We start from the raw sequence: 24440 nt of genomic DNA on the forward strand, positions 1-24440 counted from the left end.
ATGACCCTAGAAGAGACTGATAAGCAGGAGAAAGGTGCCAATCTGACATTAAACGAAGTAAAGGCAAAAATATCAAAACTTCACGCAGGCAAGACCCCTGGTCCAAACGGCTTAGCAGCCGAGTTATATAAAAGGTGTACAGAGATCCTGAGCCCACACCTGCTCAACCTCTTCCAGGGCACGTACGAAGAAGGGGCCCTCCAACCAGACTTGCGTATGGCCACAATAGTAACTATACACAGGGAGGGCAAGCCAAGGGGTAGATGTGAGTTATACCACCCGATATCCCTCCTGAATGTGGGGTTGAAGGTCCTCGCGACCATTCTGGCCACAAGATTGTGGCGCATCATATCGCATCATCATACTGATACATTGTGACCAGTCAGGTTTCATGGCTGGTAAGGTGACCAGGTGGAACCTTTGCAGAACACACACCTGGCTAATGGTGACCTGAGATCGAGACACTCCCCATATATTCTTGTCCCTCAATGCAGATAAAGAGTTTGATGTGGTAAACTAGCCCTTCTTGGAAACTACCTTGATTAAGTTTGGATTTGGACCAAAATTGAGATAGTGGGTGGTGCTGCTTTAAAATTCTCCCAGGGCGACTGTACGGGTGAATGGTAGAACATCTCGGGACTTCCCAATAGGCCAGGGGACTAAGCAGGGCTGTAACCTGTCCCCATTGGTATTTGCGCTGACTGTAGAGATGCTAGCATGCCGAGTTAGACAGCACCTGGAGATTCAGGGTTTTAGGGTCACACAGAGAAACACAAATAAGGAAAAAATATCCCTTTACACAGACAATATTTTACCGTATATAACGGAACCCATCAATACAATTCCCATCATCTTCCAGACTATCGATGACTATGGACGACACTCAGGCTATAAGGTAAATTGGCATAGGTCAATGTCATACAGCCCTCAGACCACTGAGAGACTGGCCTCCCCTGTCAAAAATACCTGAGGGTAGTAGAGACGGGTTTTAAATATCAAGGTATATTCCTTACGAAGGATAAGAGACTGTGCCATAAACACAATGTCCTACGAATACTGAGCAAATTCAGACGTAACGGAAAGATGAAAGACTCTACCACTCACGATCATGGGGCGCGCCACAATGTTTAAAATTATCACTTTAACCCAGTTCTTATATGCATTACAGAATACTTACCATCTCCTCCCACGTACAACATTTTGAGAAATTGATGCAGAGTTATGTTTGTTATTGTGGTTGGGGAAAAATCCATGGATTGCGTTACATACCCTGCAACGAAATCCATACAATGGGGAGTTGGCAGTTACAGACGTCGAAGCATATTACTGGGCAGAACGCATAATGCCCATCTGTGAGAAAGTGGCTCCATATATACTGGACCAAGATATAGTACAGTGTGTATAGAGTCCACAAACCCCAGAGGTATAACAGAGGTTAAAGCCAGGTGTGACCTTACTCTCTAAAGTGGTAGCTTGGTCGAGCAGTAAGGCAGTACCAGAAATGAAATAAAATGAAATGAAAAGGGGTTTTGTAAAGCGCAACTGCTGCCCTAAGGCGTCCAGGCCCTGAGAAGAGAGGATAGTGCCCTATGAGGTCATTGCTTTGAGAACATTTAAGTGGAGAAATGAAAAGTTTTTAGCTGTTTACGGAAGGATGATAGGTTGGGATTGGATCTTAGGTGTATAGGGAGTGAGTTCCATAACTTGGCCGCGTTGAACATGAAGGATCTACATCCTGCACTGGACCTTTTCATCCTGGGGACTGTCGCCAAGAAGGCTTGAGCGGAACGGAGCTGTCTGTTGGGGCCATAGGGAGAGAGAAGGGCGTGGTTGATCTTGGGTCCAGTTCTCCAAAAGGCTTGATGAGACAGGCACATGGCCTTAAATTTTATTCTCTCCCTAATTGGGAGCCAGTGAAGAGTTAGCAGTCCTGGTTCTATTGAGGTTCTGCCTGGGATCTGAAGTAACGTGCGTGCGGCGCAATTCTGAACTCGCTGGAGTTTTTGCAGCACGTATTCAGGCGCCCCTACATATACTGCATTGCTGAAATCAAGTCGCGATTGTATTTGCCCTTGAATCACAATTTGTTTCGCTTCAAAAGGAAGCACTGAGAGAATTTTTTTGAGCATCCGGAGTAGGCCGAAACAGGTTGCGGATGTTTTGGTTGCTTGGGTATTTAATGTTAAAGATTTATCCAACCAAACCCCTAGACTTTTGACATTGTCTTTTGGGGTTGGTGGAGCTCCCAAGCTAATGGGCCAAAGGTGGTCGAAGGCTGGTAGCGTTGGGGGACCGAGTAACATGAGCTCGGTTTTGTCCCCGTTAAGTTTTAGGGAGGAGGCAGTCATCCATGCCCTAACCTCCTCCATGCATGCCGGCAGGTTGGGCTGAGTGGGTACGCTGTTCTTCTGTGCGAGGGATACCACTAACTGAGTATCGTCCGCGTATGAAATGATCTTAATATCATATGGGCGGACGATCTCAGCCAGCGGCATCATATACACATTGAACAGCGTGGGGCTTAATGATGAGCCCTGTGGTACCCCGCAGTTCAAAGGTCTACTAGTGGAGGCTGAGTCTCCCTCGAAGACTTGGAAGGTCCTTCCGCTCAAAAAGGATCTCAGCCAGGTCAGGGCGTCCCCTGACACTCCCAGGTTGGAGAGTCGGCATAGTAGAGTTTTATGGCAAACCGTGTCAAAGGCGGCACTCAGGTCAAGGAGGATCACTGCCACTGATCCTCCTTGATCCAGTATCCGCCTGGCTTCTTCCATTACTGCTAGAATGGCCGTTTCCGTTCCATGTTTGGGACGGAACCCTGTCTGTGATGTATCGAGTAGATGGTTAGACTCGAGAAATCTGGACAGGTGATGGTTGATATGCTTCTCCAGTATCTTACTCGCCCAAGGTAACAGGGAGATGGGGCGGTAGTTGTTAGAGTCATTGGGGTCCAGATTAGGTTTTTTCAGGAGGGCTCTTACCATAGCTTTCTTCCAGCTAGAAGGGACCGTACTCTTTATTATGGAGTTATTAAGCAACTGTAGGAGAGTGGGGAGAATAACGTGGCTAGCTTCAGTCATGGTACGTGGGGGGGCTGGGTCGCAGGGGGACCCCGATTTTACTTGGAGTGATAGGTTTTCCAGGGTGTCTAGGTCTAGCAGGGGGTAATTGTTCAGAGTTTCTCGAGGAGAGGTCTCTGTTTCCCTAGATGACTGGGCAGCATTTGGTGGGTCTGTGGTTAAGTTTACAAATGTTACATACATTTTGTTTATTTTCTGAAAAAAGAATTCGGCTAAGTCGTCACAACGTGCGGTGGGATTGTCATCGAGGGCTACAGAGGGGGGGAGCTTGGTTAGGTGCTTGACTATTTGGTAAATCTCCTTTGGTTTTGACCTGGCTTTGATTATTTGTTCGTTGTAGTATTTTGATTGTGATTTTTTTATTTCTAGTTTGTAAGCTTTGATGGCTTCCCTGTAGACAGTTTTGTCTATGGTGGCATATTCCAGCCGCCACTTTCTTTCGAGCTTTTTGCAGTGGCGCTTCTTTGCTCTGAGCTCCTCTGAGTACCAGGGGGCGTTTGTGCGTGTTCTCTTTAAGTTGACTTCCCGGATAGGTAGTATGGAGACCAGAGAGTTTCGAATCCAGTTGTCAAAGCTCCGTTTATCTGAGGAGATATTTTGTGTCAGATAGGGTCAAGATTCTGCCAAGGAGCAGGACCATTTTTCTAGTGGGATTTTTGACCAATTCCTCATTTTTCGTGGGGTAGGAGTGCATCGACCAGGCTTGTGGGTGGTCCAGGTGAGGGGGATTAAGAAATGGTCGGTCCAGGGTAATCGAATTGCAGGGGTGACTTTATGCTCGGTAGAATTGCTAAACACTGGGTCGAGCAAGTGCCCCTTGATGTGAGTAGGGGCTAAGACAAATTGCTCAAGCTGAACTGCGGCCAGGCTCGCGGTTAGCTCGTTTGCTGTATTGTTTGAGCTGTCGTCGAAATGGATGTTGAAATCACCCAACAGTGTAAAGTTGGAGGGGGAAGTGACATGATCTGCTACTATTGAAGGTAATAAGGTGTGTAATTGGTTCAGAGGACCAGGAGGACGATATAGAAGAATTCCGGAGAAACTCTCATTGGGGGTGGGTTTTAGGGAGAAGGACAGGCTTTCACAGTCTGGTACTATGGTTGAGGTACAGTGACATTGGAATTGATCTTTAAAGATAATTGCCAGTCCCCCGCCTTTTCCCTGTGCCCGGTCTCTGCGTATAATCTGATATCCCGGGGGGAGCGCTTTTATCAAGTCAGGGTCGGAGTCGGGAGTTAGCCATGTTTCTGTTAAGAAGACTGCGTCTGGCGCGAATTCTTCTAATAGTAGTGAGATTTCCGTGCTGTGCTTTGGCAGAGATCTGCAGTTCAGGAGAAATATTGTAAGGTCCTGGCGAACAGTTATTTCCACGGTATTAATAATCCTAGACTTGCAGTGTGGGCAGAGGGTTGGCAGGTCAAGAGGGTGGTGTGATTGGCAACAGCTATTTCCCACCGGGGACCTTCGTTTGTAGAGGGAGCACGAGTTGTATACCTTCCTTGATAGTTTAGGTCGAGGGCCAGAGTTTGTAGCCCCTTGCCCCGGTCGGTCGCGGACGGGCGCAGACGGGCTTGCCTTTGGCGCGCCGGGGTTGGCACATTATTTAAGGGAAGGTGGAAGGGGCGTGGCCAAGCGGCGGTGGGCGTGTCCTGGGGAGAGGGCTTCCTTGTTATGGCGGCGATCTCGCAGCAGCCTTCAATCGGCAGCGCGAGTTTTGGGGTAAGTAAGTTTCTAGCAAGGAGGCTTTTACAGTGCAGTTAAAATAGAACACATAGAAAAATACACAAAAGAATTGTTTAAAATGCGCAGGCTGTACTCTCGGCTTCCGCCTCAAGAGACACTTTCAATCTAATGAGGAGAGTGTAAAGAGGACAGTGTAAAGCATTTGTTGTGCCCACTCAGTCAGCAAAAGGTTTCACACACTCAAAGACTGAACTCCAGGCCAATTGTTTTTATATCAAGGATATAGTTGTTTTATTTTTAGAACCAACAGGTATCAAAATATACTGTTCTCAATATGAGAGGTCTCAGATGAGTACTTTGCAGAAAGGCAATACATTTTGTAAACACAATAGATACAGGGGTTGCAGTAGGCAACACAATTCTACACACAATTTAGCTTTGAGCTCAATGGGTTTTTCTATATAAATACAGCTGATTACTTTGTAGATTACTTTGGTAGTTCCAGGACTGGATCCTAGATTCAGTCCTGGGATCTAAGCTAAAAACAGTTTAGTAAAAACGTTTTTGTTATTATAGTGATTTTTAAGGAATATAAAGCTATTTTAAAAGTTCAAACTTAGAAACTTTTCAATGAAAAACTGGCAATGTCATCCAATGGGAGAAAATTCAGGTTGCAGTGAAAATACGATCGCGTTACTTTTGTAATCCAGTACTGGGCTCCTAGGTCCAGCACTGGGGTCTCAACTTAAAACAGGTAAGTAATAACGTTTCAGTATTTGGTATGATTTTTAAAGAATATTTCAAGTTTTCAAAAGTAGACAAAAGAAATTTCACAGAAAAGCACACAATGGATTCCTATGGAGAAAATTCAAGTAAACCCGACTAGGATTACTTTTGCGGTTCAGTACTGGGCTACAAGATGCAGTACTGGCTTCTCTCCTGATCACAGGTGAGTACTTTGGAGTTCGGAATTCGGTTGATTTTATGGGAATATTTTAAATTTTCAAAAGTAGACAGAAGATTTTTCGAGTCAAACCAGTCAATGTTATCCAATGGCAGGTAGGTGAGTTACCGGTTTCCAGGTGAGTACTCGGCTGGGGAAGTTAGGGTTCTGGGCATAAACTCAGGGGTCACTCAAGGTCAGGTAGGGACAGTTGGTTCACCCTCAGCAGCACAGGGGCGGCCGGGTGCAGAGGTAGTTAGGCCCAATGTTATCCAATGAGGGGCAGGGGGCCTCCGGTTGGTGGCTGCTGGCTAGCAGGCCACACGGCTGTGGGAACTGGGCTCCTGGTCACTTGCTCGGGGCAAATGGGGAAGTAGGATAGGGCACAGGGTGGGCTGCCAGGGGCACTCGGGCGGCTGGGTGCAGGGTGCCTTTGAGCCGTTGGGCGCTCAATGTTATTCAATGGGAAAGGTAAAAAAAGGGAACAAAGGTTGCAGACTCGGCGACGGTGATTCTTCAGGTGCGAACACCACTTCGAGAGGTAAGTTGGGACCCTGGAGAAGAGGTAGGTACCCCAAAGGGAGGCACAGGGGGTCGCAGGGCGCCAGGGTGTCTTTGGGTGTCGGGAAATCTTACCCTTGGCTGGTCGCAGTTGGAGGGGTCCCTGGTTCTGAGGCTTCAGGCGTCGCCTGTTTCATCTAGGAGGGTCTTTGTGCACTGGACTTTGGGACCCAGTCACCGGGGGGATGTCCTCGGGGTCTTGGATCACTCGGACACGAGCCGGGCTCGGCGGGTGCAGAGTGGGCAGGTCTTGAGCTTCCTGGCTGGCAACAGGGGTTGGTTGTTGAAGCAGAGCCTCTGGTTATGGGAGTCCCAGTCTTAAGAGGGTCAAGGCAGGCAGGTCTTCTGGGTGTCCTACGGTTGCTGTCCACAGGAGTCGCCGGGATTAGGCAGGAGCAGATTCCAGGATCGACAGGCCGGTAGGTTTGTGGCCAAGTCAGTGAGTGTCGTCCTGTTGTTAGCAGCTGCACGGCGGGTATTCTTCTTTTTGATCTTCTTTCTTTTTTTCTTATCGGGATCTGAGGAAGGAAGGTTCAGGGTGCCCCTAAATACTAAATTTAGGGGCGTTACAGATAGGGCAAGGGCAGGGACCAATAGGTCCCTGTCCTGGGGTGGGTAAACCCCCTAGCCTGCTCCTCTCCTGTGGGAGGGGGGCAGGAGCCTAGCTATGATTTGGGCAGGGCTCCCATTCTTCAAGCTGTCTGGATCCCGGGGTCGTGCTTCACCTCGCCTCTCCCACCTGAGGGGTGGGGCTGGCACAGACTGACACCCCCCCTTCCTGACGTCGGGTTTCCCGCCAGTCTTGGAACTGGTGGGGGCCAGTTGCTGAGTACAGAAAATGGTCTGAAGGAGCTCACAGAGCTGGACCCCTAGGTTGAGAGCCCCCCGCTCTCCTGGGCCTGCAACAATGCACATCCTGGGCGAGGTGCTAGGTCTGCTCCCCCTGGATGCCTTTGAAGCTTCTCCCTGCCCATCCTGGGGGAGCAGACCTAGCACCTCGCCCAGTATGTGCATTGTTGCAGGCCCAGGAGAGCGGGGGGCTCTCCACCTAGGGGTCCAGCAACTTGTCTGCTGTGTGGCAGCCTCTGCAGCCACTCAGACCAGACGTGGATTGTAGGTTAGGTTTTCAGGGGGCATCTCTAAGATGCCGTCTGGTGCATGTTACATTAAATCCCACACTGGCATCAGTGCGGGTTTAATGTGCTGAGAAGTTTGGTACCAAACTTGTCAGTCTTCAGTGTAGCCATTATGGTGCTGTGGAGTTCGAAATGACAACTTCCCAGCACCATATACTCTTAATGGCATCACTGCACTTACAGTGCCCAGGAATGACTCTGGGTACTGTAGGGGACAGGGCTCATGCACCTGTGCCCACACCACTGGCATAGGGCACCCAGCTGTAGGGGTGACTGAAGTATGCCAGGGCAGTGGGTTCTGTGGGCATGGTACACACGGATGTGTGCCATGTCGACTCTCTGTTTAGTTCTGTACCTAGACACTCAGCCTGCAAAGGCAGTGTGTGGGTATCCGGGTACAGGGCCCCTAAGGGTGGCACAATAAGCGCTGCAGCCCTTAGGTGTCTTCTCTGGTCACCAGACACTGGACACCTACGGTACCATTTACTAGGGGTTAATAGGTGACCAGAGATGCCAATTGGGGTTTGTTTCAATACAGCTTTAGGGAAGGAACACAGGCCCTGGGCACCTGGTTGGCAGGAGCTCAGGGCACACTCAGTCAAAGCACAGCAGCAGTTCAGCAAAAGGTGGGGGCATACCAATGCAAGAAAGATGGCACTTTCTCACACCATCAATGACTGGAAACATGTAGCGGGCGACCATCCACCATACAGACTAGAACGAGAAAAACTGATGCCACCCACATTTATCCATTACTTATACAGAGGGAATGTAAAACACAGGTTGCTTCCAGCCACATGAACCACCCTCGAGGTATGGGAAAGGGCTTCCAGGGTATTAGGATGTTAACGTAAGATTACCTGGGAGATGCCACTGTTGGAAGGGAATTGGCTGAAGGGATTAAGTAAACTAAAGGGATTCGACACTTGCAATTCTTTGGGAATCTCGGCTGTGGAGGACATCATGAACAAGCGCGCTATAAGAATCATCCTTGCCCTCTGCACCGACTACCAGCTCCACAAATCCCAATTCCATAAATATGCTCAATTATTATATGCATGGTTAGTGGAGGGCTTGACTGAGGACAACCTCCCGGAATATGCGCCACTAGAAGGCCGGCTATTACAGGAATCACTCACACTCAAAGCAGTATCACTTACATACAAAACGCTGAACAACAATATGACTGAGAACCTAGATGACCTAAGGGGCAAGTGGGAGGGCGAGGTAGGAATACTGGAAAATATTGACTGGGATGCTGCTCTGATGCACCCTAGGTAGGTGCGACTTATTCAATACAAGATCATTCAACAGACCTATTACGATAGGGAAAGGCTCCGCAGAATAGGACGAGTGGATAACCCAAACTACCTGAGATGCCACCACGAAAAAGGGGGACTTCTAGCACACGATATGGGATTGTCCCACTATACCTAACTTCTGGGAAAGGATTACACAGGAACTCAATGAGGTGCTGCAGGTTTCCCTCCTCTTAGAACCAAAATGTATCCTTTTATGGATAAACAGTGAGGTGGATGTTCAAGACCACAACTACTATTCTGCACCCTAGGTCTAGTGGTTGCAAAAAGAGATATAGCAAGATATTGGGGGGGGGGGGGCACAGGCTGCACCGACATTACATGACTAGAAGACAGGAATGGACCACTATATGGCAGTAGAATGGGTAACATACATAAGTAGAGAGTGCACCAGAAAGTTCCGTAAGGTGTGGGGCAGCTGGATGCAACACTATGGGTTGGACTCACTAGATATGCCTACACAAGCTACAAATGGCCAAGAATAAAAGACATACTTGATGAATGAAAAGGGGATGGGGTTCACTGAATTAAGAAGTGAACAGAAAAAGACATGCTTTGTCATGATAATTGATGAGTGTACATGTACAACAAACAGATTGAGATATTTGCAGTGTGACTGTCCATCATATGTGTGATTATATGTTATAAACAAAGCAAAACCAATACAAATATATATTTTTTTAAAGAAAGTACTATTATGGGTTTCTTTCTTTGAAGGTGGAGATATGAATGGTAATGTAGGGGGCAGATGTACGATAGCTTTTAGCGGTCGCTAATGGAAAATCAGGCCATTTATGACCTCTAAGTAGCCTTTTTACATGTACTAACCCTTTTTTTTGCGACTCACTAAACTATATCTCACTCGCAAAATAGGGTTTACGCATCTCAAGGGCTTCCCTTCTAAATAGAGAGTCACGGTAATGTATGAATGTTTTGAGAACGGAATGCAGTTACAAAAACATTAATATTTTACCTACCCCACAAAGGAGGTCGGAACCCATTTGCAAATGGAAGGGGTTCCAAAAGGACCACTTCCCCTTGTGAATGTGAGCGCCAACATTTTTTAAGAGCAGGCAGCGGTCCCATGGACCACTGTCTACTCTTAAAAAATGAAAAGGTAAACTTTTTATTTTTCGTTTTTAAATGCTTCCCTCTTTCCTTCATGGAAAACAAGGTGCATTTAAAAAAAATTACTTTATTTAAAAAGCAATCAAAGACATGATGGTCTGTTGACCCCCAGCAGGCCACCATCCTATGATTACATGCCATTCCTAATGGGTCTTAAATTGCTGCCTACCTCATGTATATTGATGAGGTAGGTCATTTGGGACCCCAGCGGGAATAACAAAATGTGTTTGAGACACATTAGTACATCGTATTTTGTAAGTCCCTAATTGTGAGTCGCAAAAAAACGCAATTAGAGACTCACAAAATGAAATGGTCGTAAATCTGCCCCTTAGTGTATTTGTACTTGAAAATGATTTGCAGGGTAGGGAAGAAATTCAGAGGACTAGTGGTGAAGTATCAGTCCTTTCAATAACATCATATGTCTGTTTCATGTATCGAGGGTGCCCTGTTTTTAATTGAATCCTTAGTTATAATAACTAAAAGGGGAAGAGAACAGTGTAATTAAAGATATTAAACAATTCGATTCCTTACATGATTAATTATGTAATTGAACTAATCCCAACTGATTATCTTATTTCATCAAGAGTTGTCACACAAATTCATATGTTAGCAAGGATGCTGCACAAATTGATAAATCCTATGACATAGATGTATTCAAAGTTGTGTTTGTGAAACAGACTAACAGGGCTAAAACAACTTGAAACTGGAGATGCCTATGAACTCCTGCAGTCCAAATGTTAGGAATCAGGGAGATAAATGTATTTTTAGCAACATAGAAAAGAAAGAATACTTAACATTTACATGAGATACTTTCCTACCAATCTCAAAGTATTAGGGTGGAGCTGACACTGTATTTAGTAATCAAAGCATTTATCACATGTGTTTTTTTCCTGATACTAATCCATGTCTCCCTATCACCACTACATACCTCATCCTGAATCTGAATGAACTCACTAATGTTTCAGTTTGTTGGTCACCCAAGATCAGGGTGACTGCTGCACTGGACAGATATTTACGTCCTTTGAATTCATCTGCTGTTATAATTGCGAATTATATTAAACTCATGGATGCATCTTCTGTTCCCAACTTTAGATCTACTTTCCTATATATTTATAAGTATTTAAATTCTGTAATGCTGTTTTTTCTACCTGCTTTACAAATAAAAAATAATACTGTGATTATCTCACTGAAATGTTTCCAAAACATAACTGAGCATGATTCATACCTGCGGAAGAGAGTATGCTCTGTGTTTCTACACATAGATCATATTAATATTTTGGGTCAACTCACGAAAACTTTTTATGAGTACACAGAAAACCTGGGTAGTAAAGAATGTCCGCATCTCATACATCAGCTACCCTCCTCATCTTATTTTCATGTATATTAGTTTTGTCCTATGGCAGGAGGATCAATGATTTAAAAAAGTAAAGTCCATAGAGTCTTCAGTCCAGTTAATTCAATTCTTTAATCCTTCCCTCTGATCAAGTAATGAAAATATAAATTCATGATACTGTTTCATAATAACTCCATCACTCTTCAAACCAATTAGATATTCTGTTGATTTTACAGTGGATTCGTGTTCTGCAGAATAAACCACTGTATGAAGGCTATAAATAACTTTTCGAATCAATTAAACGATCCTCAGTGCTTGATTAAAATAATCAGCTCTCCTATAAAATCTTCTTCTGCATGTATTTTTACTGCCTATGATAATCATAAATTATTGATGAACTGTGGTACCTCTTGTCAAAGGATACAAATAATTCTATTTACTAATACAAAAAGTAGTACTGCAGTAATACTAGCCCACATACTCATAAATGCTATTCATAGACCTATGGACAGCGATCTCCGCATTTCTTACCTCTTCTGTTCAGACCTCTATGAACACGGAAATTTCTGTTTTAATAGTAAATGTGAGTGGGAAAAGGAGGAGTGGATGGAAGATTGATTATAATTACTACAAAAGGAAGGAGCTTAGGGACATGTAAGGAGGGGTAAAGGAGAGACAGGCAAATACAAAAACAAACATATACATGAATAAAATTACTTGATTCATATAAGTTATACTAACCTTTATTACAGTAGTACTACTGACAATAAAGGCTCAAATCTACTCCAGGCAAGTCTTGGAGTAAGTCAAACACCTGACATTGTCAATCACTGGTACTTTAAAATGCTCTCACACAAATCAATATAGACATGGAACATAATTTACACTATCAACAAATACGGAACATGATAAAATAATGTATTTAGAAATTAAAAATTAAAAAATCAATTTATTTTAATAAATGTCAATTGAAAAACGTTTTCGTAAAATATTTTTCTAATTTTAAATTATTATTTTAAGTAAAATACAAATGTACGTACATTATTTAAAATAATTTAATTGTGCAGTACAAAGTTATAAAATCTAGATCAAATTTTTGTATTTGTTTATTTTTTTTCAATTCATGAAATCTATTTAAAATGTATAATTGATACATCTTATAACCCAACTTCCAACTGATTCAATACAGCTAACACTGCCAGAGGAAATATAAAATTATAATCCAAGAAAAATATGTAATTTAATAATGAAATACACATATTGACTTCCCATAAAATTAATACACCTTATCTGCAATGCACACCAAGGCTTCCCATGCAATTAATACATCTGATTCTGCAAGGGGGGGAGGGTTAACAGCCAGAACTTTCTCACACTCATCAACTCTTGAAAGTCATTGCAACATATGTATTTCACTACAATTTTACTTACCAAAAATAAAGGTTACTGTGATTTCTGTATCTTAAAATTGCTAAAAGCATTAAGATGCTAATAAAGCAATGTTAAGGATTGTTCAGCGAGGTCATAATTTTGATGAAACCTCCTGGTTTCTGGTTGTTGCTTCCTTGCAGCTCATTTTTCTTTGCTATCCTGATGTAATTGATGTTAAAATTGTCTAGATATGCCATAATCAGGGCTGTCTCTTCGGCTCCACGTGATTATGTCTTTGAAGTACTATGAAGGTATTCCAAGTAGGGAAAGCTGCACATTGATGTCCTTTATCAATAGGGAGACTTGTGGAATGAAATAGAACTGATCACTGAAACTGAATGTCTCTATGCCATATCTTAAATTAGGCATACCTAAATATTGACAGTAGAGATCACTCAATAAAAATTGTAGACAAGAATTTGCGTATGGCTAATTTCTCAAGCTCTTTTTCTCTCAATAGTTGTTTACACTATACCTGAAAATTGGGAACAGACATGTGGAGTAGATATCCTGGCAACAGCCCTTATGATAAACACATTATTCTTCCCGTACGCTTAACTTGCACAATTCTGCTTACAAAACTGTGCACAAGGGGCAAGCTGACATATCTTGAAAACATTTCTAATATTGTCATGATCCTAGTGATGCAAAAGAGGTTGTTATAAAACATATGAACTAGTCACCATTACTTAGTTCTTAAGATTTTGGCGTAGAAGTTGTTATGGTTATATGCAGGTTACAATTTTCATGGTTTTGCCAAGGGCAGTATGTCTTTTATTCAATTGATTACATTTGACTACGCTCCAGGTGAAACCTGACTTTTCTTGGTTTGATTCTTGTCAGTTCCATCTGCTATCTCATCTAGACCTGAAATATTTTCAAGCAGTACTGTTACTTAGTTTTGATTCATGCTGAATATGTATGTCTGAACTACTCGGGCAATGAAAAATATCAACTAATGTCCACAAAACACTTTACCTGATATCAAATGATGTAGCTTTAATGCAGGTGGGGCCTAAGGTACGAAGGTGTTTTGTCTTTGCAAAGTCTGTGACTCAGTCAATCAACTCGTATTTGTAGATCGCTGCAAATCACCCATGAGGGTATCCAGGCACTAGGTTCTTCATGAGATCAGTTGAAGAGCTAGGACTTGAGTCCCTTTCTAAATTCCATGAGCTAGGAAGTTGTTCAGAGGTGGAGGTGAAGGTTGTTCCAGGACTTAGTAGCGAGGTAGGAGAAGGATCGTCATCATAGTTTACTATGTTCCCATTACCCAATTTTGAGCATTAATGGTAGATACTGAAAGGCTACATGAATCATGTTAATAATTATCTGATTGAATGCAAAGTCATTTTGAATTGTTGATAAATGAATAATAATGTGGTGCTGAATTCATGGATGCGAGAAATGATATAGCCCGAATTTAACAATGACAGTTATAGTTCGTTCCTCGTTGCATTGACAACATTTATTTTATCGAACATTGAATAATGGATGTCTTCAATGTGACCGTAACAAAATATTGTACTGAGTGAATGCACTTGCCAGATGATTTAATTCAATGCAGTATTACAACTTCTGTGTCTATGCTGCCAATCCTTAGCCTGAAATAAAAAATCACTCTTGGGTGTCACACATACATTCCAAATGAAATTAATTTTGGTATAATAAATCAAACAAAGAGGTCTATGAAATATTTTGACTATGTGAATGAATGTATTCAATTCTACAAATAGAAAGTCTATGAACAAAAGACTTTATTTCTATGTAATGGGAGCTTGTTTGCTAACTTGACATAGTTGTACCTGAAACACGTCGACCCACCGAGCCAATAAACCATAGTTTTATGAGTTGGTGTGCCGCTCTGTGTTTTCCAGTGGAGAGATACAATATAAATGTAAAATTGAAAATTATAGATAGTTTTAAAGCCTTCTCTTGCACCGGCATTACATGGTGACACCATTGACACTGAGTAGGAACCAAACAAGACGATTGCATCAATTATAAGATTCGTCCCCTAGTGGACGCCCAAATGGGTCAAACTATTGCATACTGGTACTTGCGGTTCACTGCCCCTTGTTTTTTATCCCTCCAGTGGGTGGTGCCAAAATGTTTTCAATTTGCTGTTGCAATTTGTATCATTGTGCTTTAACAGTCCCATTCTTAGGGCTGCTGAGAACCATGCCGAAGCTCGTCTTCGGCGGCTGCCTGTTGACCAATTATCGCCTTCACGAGCACACAGAAATGGTTCATCTCAGGCAAATACAGTGCTCTTGCTGGTGGTGCGTCGCTTGCAGCAGAACCATACCACTAGACATCAAACAACTCTCCCCCCTTAGAAGAGAAATAGCTGCACTCCATAATAATGGCAATCTTTGATTTATTAAAGCACAGCATCAGCAGTCCTGACATGTTTCGGTCATACTATATACAAAATACACATAATATATATATATATGTGTACAGATAAGCATATACCCTATGGCAATCACTACAGGTTAGCTATAGCTAGGGATCCATACATTTCAAGAGTTCTCCTTTTCTTCAAGCAAGAGCTCAAGCCAGCAGGGCTCAGGCAGGTCCGGGCGAGTCAACTGGGAAGTTGTAGGGAGGAGTTTGGAGTTTGTTGTGTTCCTGTAGCTCAGAACACAAGGACAGCTAGCTGACCATTGGTGCCACTTCAGGCTCGGGTATAGGATGCAGATCTAGTCTTCCTTCCCAGACAGCAGGGCATGCCCCAGGTAGCAAGGTAGTCCTCTGTAAGCACGGTTGTTCTTTTTCTGCAGTATCCACAGGTCCAGGAGTGTACTGAAGAGTGGGTCTGAGTGTCCTATTTTTAAACCTGGTGCTTACTTTCTGGAGATTTCCCCATACAGAGGTGTCAGGAATTTCCTACCTCCCTGCCCTGGGCCCAGTCTATTTGGGAGCACAATAGGCTATTGTAAAGTCATTTGTGAATGTGCTGGGCCAGTGCCTTTGAAGTTCAAGTGTGACAGGTTACAGCTCCGCCACACCCGTCCCTCCCCCTGTCAAGCCAGGATGACCCATCCTGCTAAAACCCATACCTTCCATTGTGATGCTGTTTGAGAAGAATACACAAAGACCAACTGCCAACTACACTTTGTCATGTGACCTATGAAACAGGCTGCAGGCACCAAATGGTTAGGGAAGGAAAGTGAAAACTTTCTAAAAGTGGAATTTTAAGAATTGACTAAAAATCAACTTTACCATTAAAGACGGTTTAATATTATACTTGCTCAGACACCAAACATGATATTCCTACCTACTCACAAACAAAAGTTATCACTTATTAAATTTAATATGGTAACATAAGGTTACCCTACCGGAGATGTAGGCCTTGCACTAGTGAAACATGAATTTGAGAGTTTTTCACTGTCAGGATATGTAAAACTTAAAAGGACATGTCCAAGTTTTTAAATAAAATGTACCCTGCCCTATGCGCTATTTAGGGCCTATGCTAGGGTCATTTATATGTATTAAAATGGAAGGTTTAGGCTTGGCAAAAGGTTTATTTTGCCAAGTCAAACTGACAGTGTAAACCTGCACACACAGGTTCCAATGGCTACCTCATTGGGTAGCACAATAAGTGCTGCAGGCTCACTAGCAGCATTTACTTTACAGGCTTGGGTACATGTACTGCCACTTTACTAGGGGCTCACAAATTAATTAATTGTGCCAAATGTGTGTACGCCAATGTTGCTATGTTTAAAGGAGACAGTGCAAGCACTTTAGCACTGGTTAGCAGTGGTAAAGTGCACAGATTCCTAAACCCAGCAAAAGCAAATTCATCAAAAAAAAAGAGGAGAAAAGGCAAATAGTTTGGGGGAAGATCACCCTAAGTCTGACAGGTCTTAGAAACCTCCCTAAAATTATGTAGCACAAAACTCAATTAGAATATCTGCTCATCATTAAAAAAGTATGCTAGTGTTTGGGTGGATAAAAAATGAGTACAGTTTCATTTTTAAACTGGGATATCTAAATTATTGGACTTTGAACTACAGGGTTCATTGTGTAATTGATTGGGGAAAGTATGGAATTGCATGTCGTGAGTATACATTCATTTTAATGTCAATACCAAATGCTTCCTTTATTTCAACCATCCAAAGCTAAAATGACACTTGGCCAAAGTGTGGAGCAGAGATAAAAGTCTGCTAGTGTCTGTGGTCCATCATGGTGTTTACAGAGAAGACACATCCCATTCCCCATTGAGTGTATGCATACATGCCCAGGAAGGCACTATATTTAAGAAAGGCACACTGGAATTATGTGAGTGGGGGGGGGGGGGGAATTATGTAATGGTGTGAACTAAATTATGCAACAAAAACACAATTTATGAGTCACAATACTTCACAATGTGTTGCAGTATTACTTCATTATTTTGACATTGGTACACCTGTTAACACTACATAGGCAAAGGTTTCACTCCATCATTATCAGCGTAACACCTAAATACAGCAATGTCCAACTGAATGGTGGCTTGCCAATGCACAGCAAAGGGCATGTTAGTGCGTGCAAAATGTGGGACGTTGTTGTAAGTAACATTTGATCCATTTGATCTTGAAACTCAATTTCTGTTAAAAATCTGGGAACTGTGCAGAAGGTGACAGATAATATGCAAGTGTGGTGAATCTGTAATTATGCGGTAAACACTGCAACCACAGAATGACATAATCTAAGGATGGATTTGAAAGGAACTTTGCTAAACTTTGGACCACATTATGTATAACTTCGTTTCACACTACGGTTCACGGTGGTTTCGATTGGTAGACCATGTATGACTGTGCCACCAATCAGCAATGCAGAGGTTGTTGTGAAATCCAAAATATAATTAAATCTACTAACCAGAAAATCATGTGCTTATTATCCACCTACAACATATCTATTTTAAAAGTGGGTAATTCAACCGTAAGTATGCTTGCACCAAATATGCTGGGACTAGATGTTGAATAGCAACTTAACATAGTAAGTGGAAAGAATTTTTAATGATGTGATCATTCTTAACATATAGATATTTTGGCTGATTTTTGTTCAAAGGAAATAAAGTTAGTAAAGCTCCTGTAATGCTCATTGTAAACAGGTATATGGTGAAAATTATGTTTGATTTAATTGTGTGCTGAAGCCGACTCAGTTTAATAATATACATTTCCAGATGGATAGTTTGTGATTACATAGTCTAAAATCCTATGGAATAAAAAGAACAGGATATGCAAAGAATACAAATAAATTGAAACCACAGTGTACTTAATGTTTCTCTCCCTATCACTTGAAGATGTGATGTTTTTGTATGTTAAATGTTGTTAAATCCCTTGTTACAAGTTATCACAGTCAGTGATGCAGTTACCTTAAATGTAAGCAGGTGCTCGAGAGATAGTTTCTCCTGGATGAGTCTTATGTTGCCAATGTAAAAGGCAAATGCAAGGAAAGGGAGTGAATCATTGTGCTAGATATGATAGTTTAAATATTCACATTACAAGTTAAATCTTCATTGCTTCACTGCGGAAAACATAATTATTGTATGATTTGGTCTAGTATGTAGGTTACTTTTAATGTGATAATGAACTCTATGATATTGCAAGGATGAACTAACTGTTTGCTGGATTTATTGCTTGATTGACCTAGTAGCTCCAATCCTGTTTTGTTGTAAACTGAACCTGTAAACAATGTCAGAATATATGCATAGCAGCAAATGACACCCCAGCAAGTTGATGCCTACTCATCCAATTTGTTGTGGGTGGGATGGATAACCAATGTAAATAATGTTTACTAACTAGTTCTTGATGATAATAAAATACAAGTGATTCTATAGAGTAGGTTATAACAGAGAACCCCCACACATCCCATCAATACATTTTTGCATTTTAAAGACGTTAAAGAGGCTTAATAGAGCTATGTTTTACTAACTAGTTCTTGATGATAATAAAATACAAGTGATTCTATAGAGTAGGTTATAACAGAGAAACCCCACAACATCCCATCAATACTTTTTTGCATTTTAAAGACTTTAAAGAGGCTTTATAGAGCTATGTTTTACTTGAATCTTACTTGTTCCTTTGCAGCGGATCCTCCTTTTAATGCTTATCCAGCTGTCATCGGGGCTGGTGTTGGAGGCATGCTAGTTGCTGCAGTGGCTATGCTTCTTGTATTCCAGTACGTCATCAGGAACCGAGAAAACAACCCAAGTAAGTAAAAAAAAAAAAACATTCATAGCCAAGACTGGGTGTACTTGTAACGCGCACTGTGACTCCATGGAGTATCCTGGAGCTGCAGACCGCTGGGGAACCCGTCCTGGTTTTCCCTGTGAGATGGTCCCTTTCTGGGTATCTCCAAGGTGAAACCAGGCATCCCCAGCGTCTGTGGGGGCCATTGTAGAGATGAGGCAAGCTTAATGCCCAGAGTTGCCGAGTGTGTTCCCTGGTTAGAGTAGGGACCAAGGCGAGAATTATCGAGTCCGTTTTGACCCTGGTCCACGACCCTGCCGCGTCAGGAATTGAACCCTGGTCCCGGGCCATTCTCTGCATACGGGTCTGCCGCCTCTAACCAGTGAGCCACACCACTCCACAAGACTGCACCCTGCCCTACCTCTCATTTAGGCATCAAGTTCTAAAGACCACAGTGGACCACAGAGTGGCAGTTCAGTAGATTAAGAGAAGTGTTAGATCACTAAAATTAAGGAAACACAAATACAGAGATGTCAGGTGGCCATTCTAGATGACTGGGGTCCAACATAGGCCCATGAGAACAAAATCCATACCAGATTCTCAAGACATTTACATACAATGACTTAAAACATAATCATTTATCTCATCAGAGGTTTTCCTGACACTCTTTCATGGATTCAGCAAACCTTGATCTATGTTGCGCACACTTATTCTAGATCCTAGCCATCAAGTGTCGCTCATTTAAGGGTGAAAAGGTTGACACAAATAGAGCCATAAGCTATGCTAGGCTCTGTACACCCTTTACCTTTATCCACTTACTACAAATGGTGGCAGGTAGTAGGTTATAGCACGTGCCACATTTTAAACTAACTGGGTGTTGGTCTGGAGGTATTCAGATTTAATTACTAAGGTTACTAGTTGACTCCAATTAACCATGTACTCCACATTACAACTGTGACCTACTGTTGAATAACACAACATATTCTGAGTGTAGATATCTTGGTTTGCTGTATAGAACACTAACATATTTTTAGACTGAAATATTGATGTGAAATGTGATACCCACGATCACGAGTCATCTAGTAATCTTATTGATTACATTCTGGCTCTATAAATTCTGCAGTTTATGATTTGCTTTTGTGGCATTCCATTTTGCTATGGTTAATTTGTTTAAAGGAAGCATGTCAGCTTATAGCCGCTTCAGGGTAGTCCGATAGAAAAATGATTCCGTACATGGGCCAGAGCATTAGTGAGAGTATCCAATTTGATTAGAGAACGTATATCTACTCAAGATAGGAACCATAGCCAGTGACACTTGGGTGGAGGTCAGTAAAGCATGAGGCAGAGTTGTTAAGGGACAAGAAAGGGAAGTACGTTGTTGCTCGGCAGTGAAGTCCTACTCATAGGCAATGTAGGTCTGTCTTTCACCTTTCTTGATACCTGCATTTATCACCTGTGTCACCACATTTTGCCTTTTCAACAAGGAGATGGTCTGATGGTCGTTGCCCATATTTCTGGTCACCCTTGCAAGTTGAGTGATTGGCCCCTGTAAGTGGTTGGTCATATTGAAATGCATCAGATTATAATGTTTGGTATAATGTGTTGTTGGTTTCAGAAAGCTGGAAAGTGATGCAGTTGTGAACTACAACGAATAATTAAATCCTCCCACTTCACCATCCTCACAACCCATACTGATTGTAAGCTTTTCTAACACTGATCATCTCTATAGGATATGCAACAGTAGAGGTTTCAATTCTTTTAATTTGAATGCAGATAACAGCACCTAACATTACGCTAACAATAGCCAAGTTGATGGGTTAAACACACCTTTTCCCAAAGTTGTGATATAGAAGAAAGTATTCATAACATATAATTACTATTACATTTTTCTACTCTCCTAAAGAAATGGTATTTAGGACATTTTTATACAGTACGTTGTATTGTATTTAGTGACTTTTGCCAACCTGCCCAATTTTAAGGACTTTAAAAGAGATGTATTGGTTTGGCCATGTTACACAGTTTGGGTCAAGCAGAGAAGAGGTAAAGTGAGGGTGCCAGATTCAGAACTGATGCAGACACATGCGACCAAATAAACTGCTGCATCAGTGACACCATGACCCCTATTGGTGTATGCCATGCGTAGGGCAACTGCATAGTGAGTGCAATCTACATTTACGTCACAAGAGGTCACAACATAGTGTATCATATGTTGGTGGTGATTGGAAATAAGAGAGAAAACAGTATTTACAAAATGTCCCAAAAGGTTGCTTGCCCGAGAGGCCAGTAGGGGTTGTTCTGATTCAGGCACGGCTATGTTGAATGCTACCTTTGTTAAAATGTTCTTCAGACATTATATGATTTTTTACTTAAAAATGGTGTCACATTGATCAACTTTCTCTCTTCCACAGGGTTACACGACTTGTTCTTCAGACCGTAAGTAAATCAAGTGACTTTCCTTTTGTTCTCTCCTATGTCTTATTTATGCGCATTCCCCAAAAAGCGTATCTATTTTTGTGGGAGGGTAACATTTTAGTGAAAACAAAATGTATACTCCCACTTTAACTAGGAGAATATTACCTTCAATAATAAATGTTTTTCTAGCAGTAGTAGCACACCTCTGCCATTAGTATGGCCTAGATATTCTCGCACAAATTGGTGATTTTTAAATTGCCTCTGTTGAAATTAGGTATTCCAACATAGGGCCCCATTACGATGTTGGACTTTAGCCCATCCAACAGCTTGTTGGTGGGGTTCCGCCCAACATCTGAGGTATCAGTCCAACCACCCTATTATGATACGGCTGTTTTTCGCACTCCTGGTCAACTGGTGGCAGCGATAAGTGTCCTTTCTGTGTAACAGCAGTAGAGAATATTGAACACCTTTTCTTCTGCTGCCCTAAATATTTGTTACCCAGAAAAGTTTGGCTTTTACCAGTCTGCCGCTTATTAGGTACTAGATCTGCTGTTGCAGCGACTAGGATTCTTAAAACTGATACTCCCCCCCTATCGCCATTGGTGTAGCAAAATTCGTGAGTTGGGCTTGGTCTATCCGTATTCACAACCTTGGTAAATGAAGTTCCCATTCTATATGTTTTTATGACTTTTAGTTCCAATGTAGCATTGTTTTTATGTTGTAAGGGGTCTTTTTTGTATATCACTGTCTAAAAATGTAATACTTTTCTTAACATGGTTTTAAAATGTATTGTATTTATGTTCTTATATGTAAAAGCGTATGAACTGTTTTTTTACGTATTTGTCTTTTATGATGCAAATCGAATAAAGACCTCTTGAAGCGATACGGCTGTTCCGACGGATGCCTGCGGTTGGAATCAGTTCTGCCTCCAACAGGCAATAGGAGCTATTGGGTTGGACCGTAATCCCCAAAATGAGATGGTGCCTGCTCAGGCACAGCTGTGAGATTATGATGCACGTTTCCTACAACCTTTCTATGGCGGTCCCACGGCCATAGAAAGGCTGTCAGAAACGGCCTGTGAGGGCCCCCAGCAGGGGTCCTAGCCCCCTTGGCCTCCGCTATGAGGCCCAAACCTCTATGCTACATGTGGCAGGCACCATATTGTGTCTGCCACACGGTGCATGGATGATTAAAAAAGTGTATATTCCCTATTGTAGCTTGTGCTGCAGCCCACAGCCAAGCCGCAATGGGAGCAATACACTTAATGACCACTCTGAAGGATGTCCCATCCGACTTCTTGTCTGGCGGTCCCGTTTCTGACATAATACCAGTCAGACACTCGTCCGACCAGCATCATAATGGGGCCCATAGCTTCTTGTTAGAAACAGTGATGTGGGTATGCTTAATTTGTACCTTTCAAACAAGCAACACTTTTGATGCATCACTGACTCTGAAGCTCTGATGCTGAAGCTAAGATAGCTAGCAAGATATTCAATAAAATCCTAAGAGTGAAGGATGTAGAAGGAACAAGCCATTGATTAGCTTATTTGGATCAGACTATTGACTTTAAAGGAACAGTTCACCAAGGGCTACTCTTTATTGGCTAAAACGACAGTACATCTTACTCAGTAACAGGAAAGGGAATTATGTAACAATGTGTTGCTTCTGTATCCTAATGACACCAAATAAAGTGATGTCTCAATTCTCAAAGGAAATCTTTCCCCACAGAAAAAAGCCAAGAGTTTAACCGGGAAGAAGCAAACCAATTCAAACCAAGTTTTCAAAATTGACATAGAAACAGTGTGTCATGTCACATAAATTTGAAGTCCTAAATATTACAATTAGCATTTGTTTTCTCTTGAGATCGAAAAGCAGGATGTCATCATCTAGGCAAGGTGTTCCCTAACTCTGGCATAATAAATTTACTATAAGTTCCTTTGGGCTGTGGGACACCATCCCTGAATGGAAACATATGTGCTTAGTAACATAAGGGAATCAGTCAACTCCGTACACAAACACGCCAAGAGTGGTGATGCAGATTATTTCTTTTGCTTGAAGAAATATTACGATATGCTTTGGGAGGCAGCAGGCATTATATCTGAGATCCTTGGGTCAGATGATCCTCAACTGATGGCAGTGCATCCATTTCCTCATCTCTTTTATTAGATCATTTCAGGCCACGGAAATTGTGTCCAGTCCTTTAGTAGTGTGGATTTTGGGGCATACTTATCAAAATTGCATGCAGCATAGCGCCTTCCTGTGCAGCATGAAAGGGAAAGGGCAAGAATGCACCATATTTAGCATTATATGGTGCATGTCTGTCTCTTCCCTGTGCTCACGCACAATGTGCTGCCTCGTGCCAACACAGGTAGGTGCCTGTGTTGTAAGCAGTACTAGAAAATTATAAAGGGGTTCTGCCCAAATTACCCTCCCATACCTGGGCAAGGAGCATCACAAGGATGAGGAAGTAGAGAAGAAAGGTACTGAGGAATCAATTCAACATTTATTTTTACAACAAGATATATTTAATTATTCTGTTTTTTTAAAGTTATTTGTATCAGAATCAAATTTAAACAAAAATGTTTTAAGGACATGTATACGTGTCACAAGACAAGGTGGTACAAAACAACAAGGTTATTGGAATATTACAAAAATTCACTATATATACAACCTACATATACAATATATACATTACATATACAACAGTGTACCCTACAAAGAAAAAAGGAAAAAAATAGATTTTTACAATACCCACTCCTAATTTAGAGTGATATATCACAACAGAGGAAGTCCTCGCAGCGCCTGGGTTGTAAATTCTCCTTAACAAAGAAATATATATTAATCAGGGCGCCAGAAATCAAACACAAAATACAAATATAGGGGGACTCCATATCACAAGGGTGTTGACGCAGTCGCGGTCGTGTTTCCGCCAGTTGTCTCTTTTGGCTTCATCAGGACAAGGGTACTTGCAAGAATGTTATAATCCACACAGGGTAACTACTCCTGGGGACAGTGAAAGCTTTCTTGTCTAGTGCACATACAGCGGGCCCTCCGTTAAATGAGGGCATCTGCCCTCACTTCCAAGTGTCCACATGCTCGCCCAATTAATGGAGACGGAGCTGTCTATATCGATGTACTCCTGACCACTCCTAGTTCGTGGATCGGGAACAGGAAAAATCTGCACTTCAGGCTGCAAACATCCGCGTAGTCGGGACCGGTTTCTGGCTATCAGCCGTCT

The sequence above is a fragment of the Lissotriton helveticus genome, chromosome 3_1, assembly GCF_964261635.1.
Source record: "Lissotriton helveticus chromosome 3_1, aLisHel1.1, whole genome shotgun sequence".
NCBI lineage: Eukaryota > Metazoa > Chordata > Amphibia > Caudata > Salamandridae > Lissotriton > Lissotriton helveticus.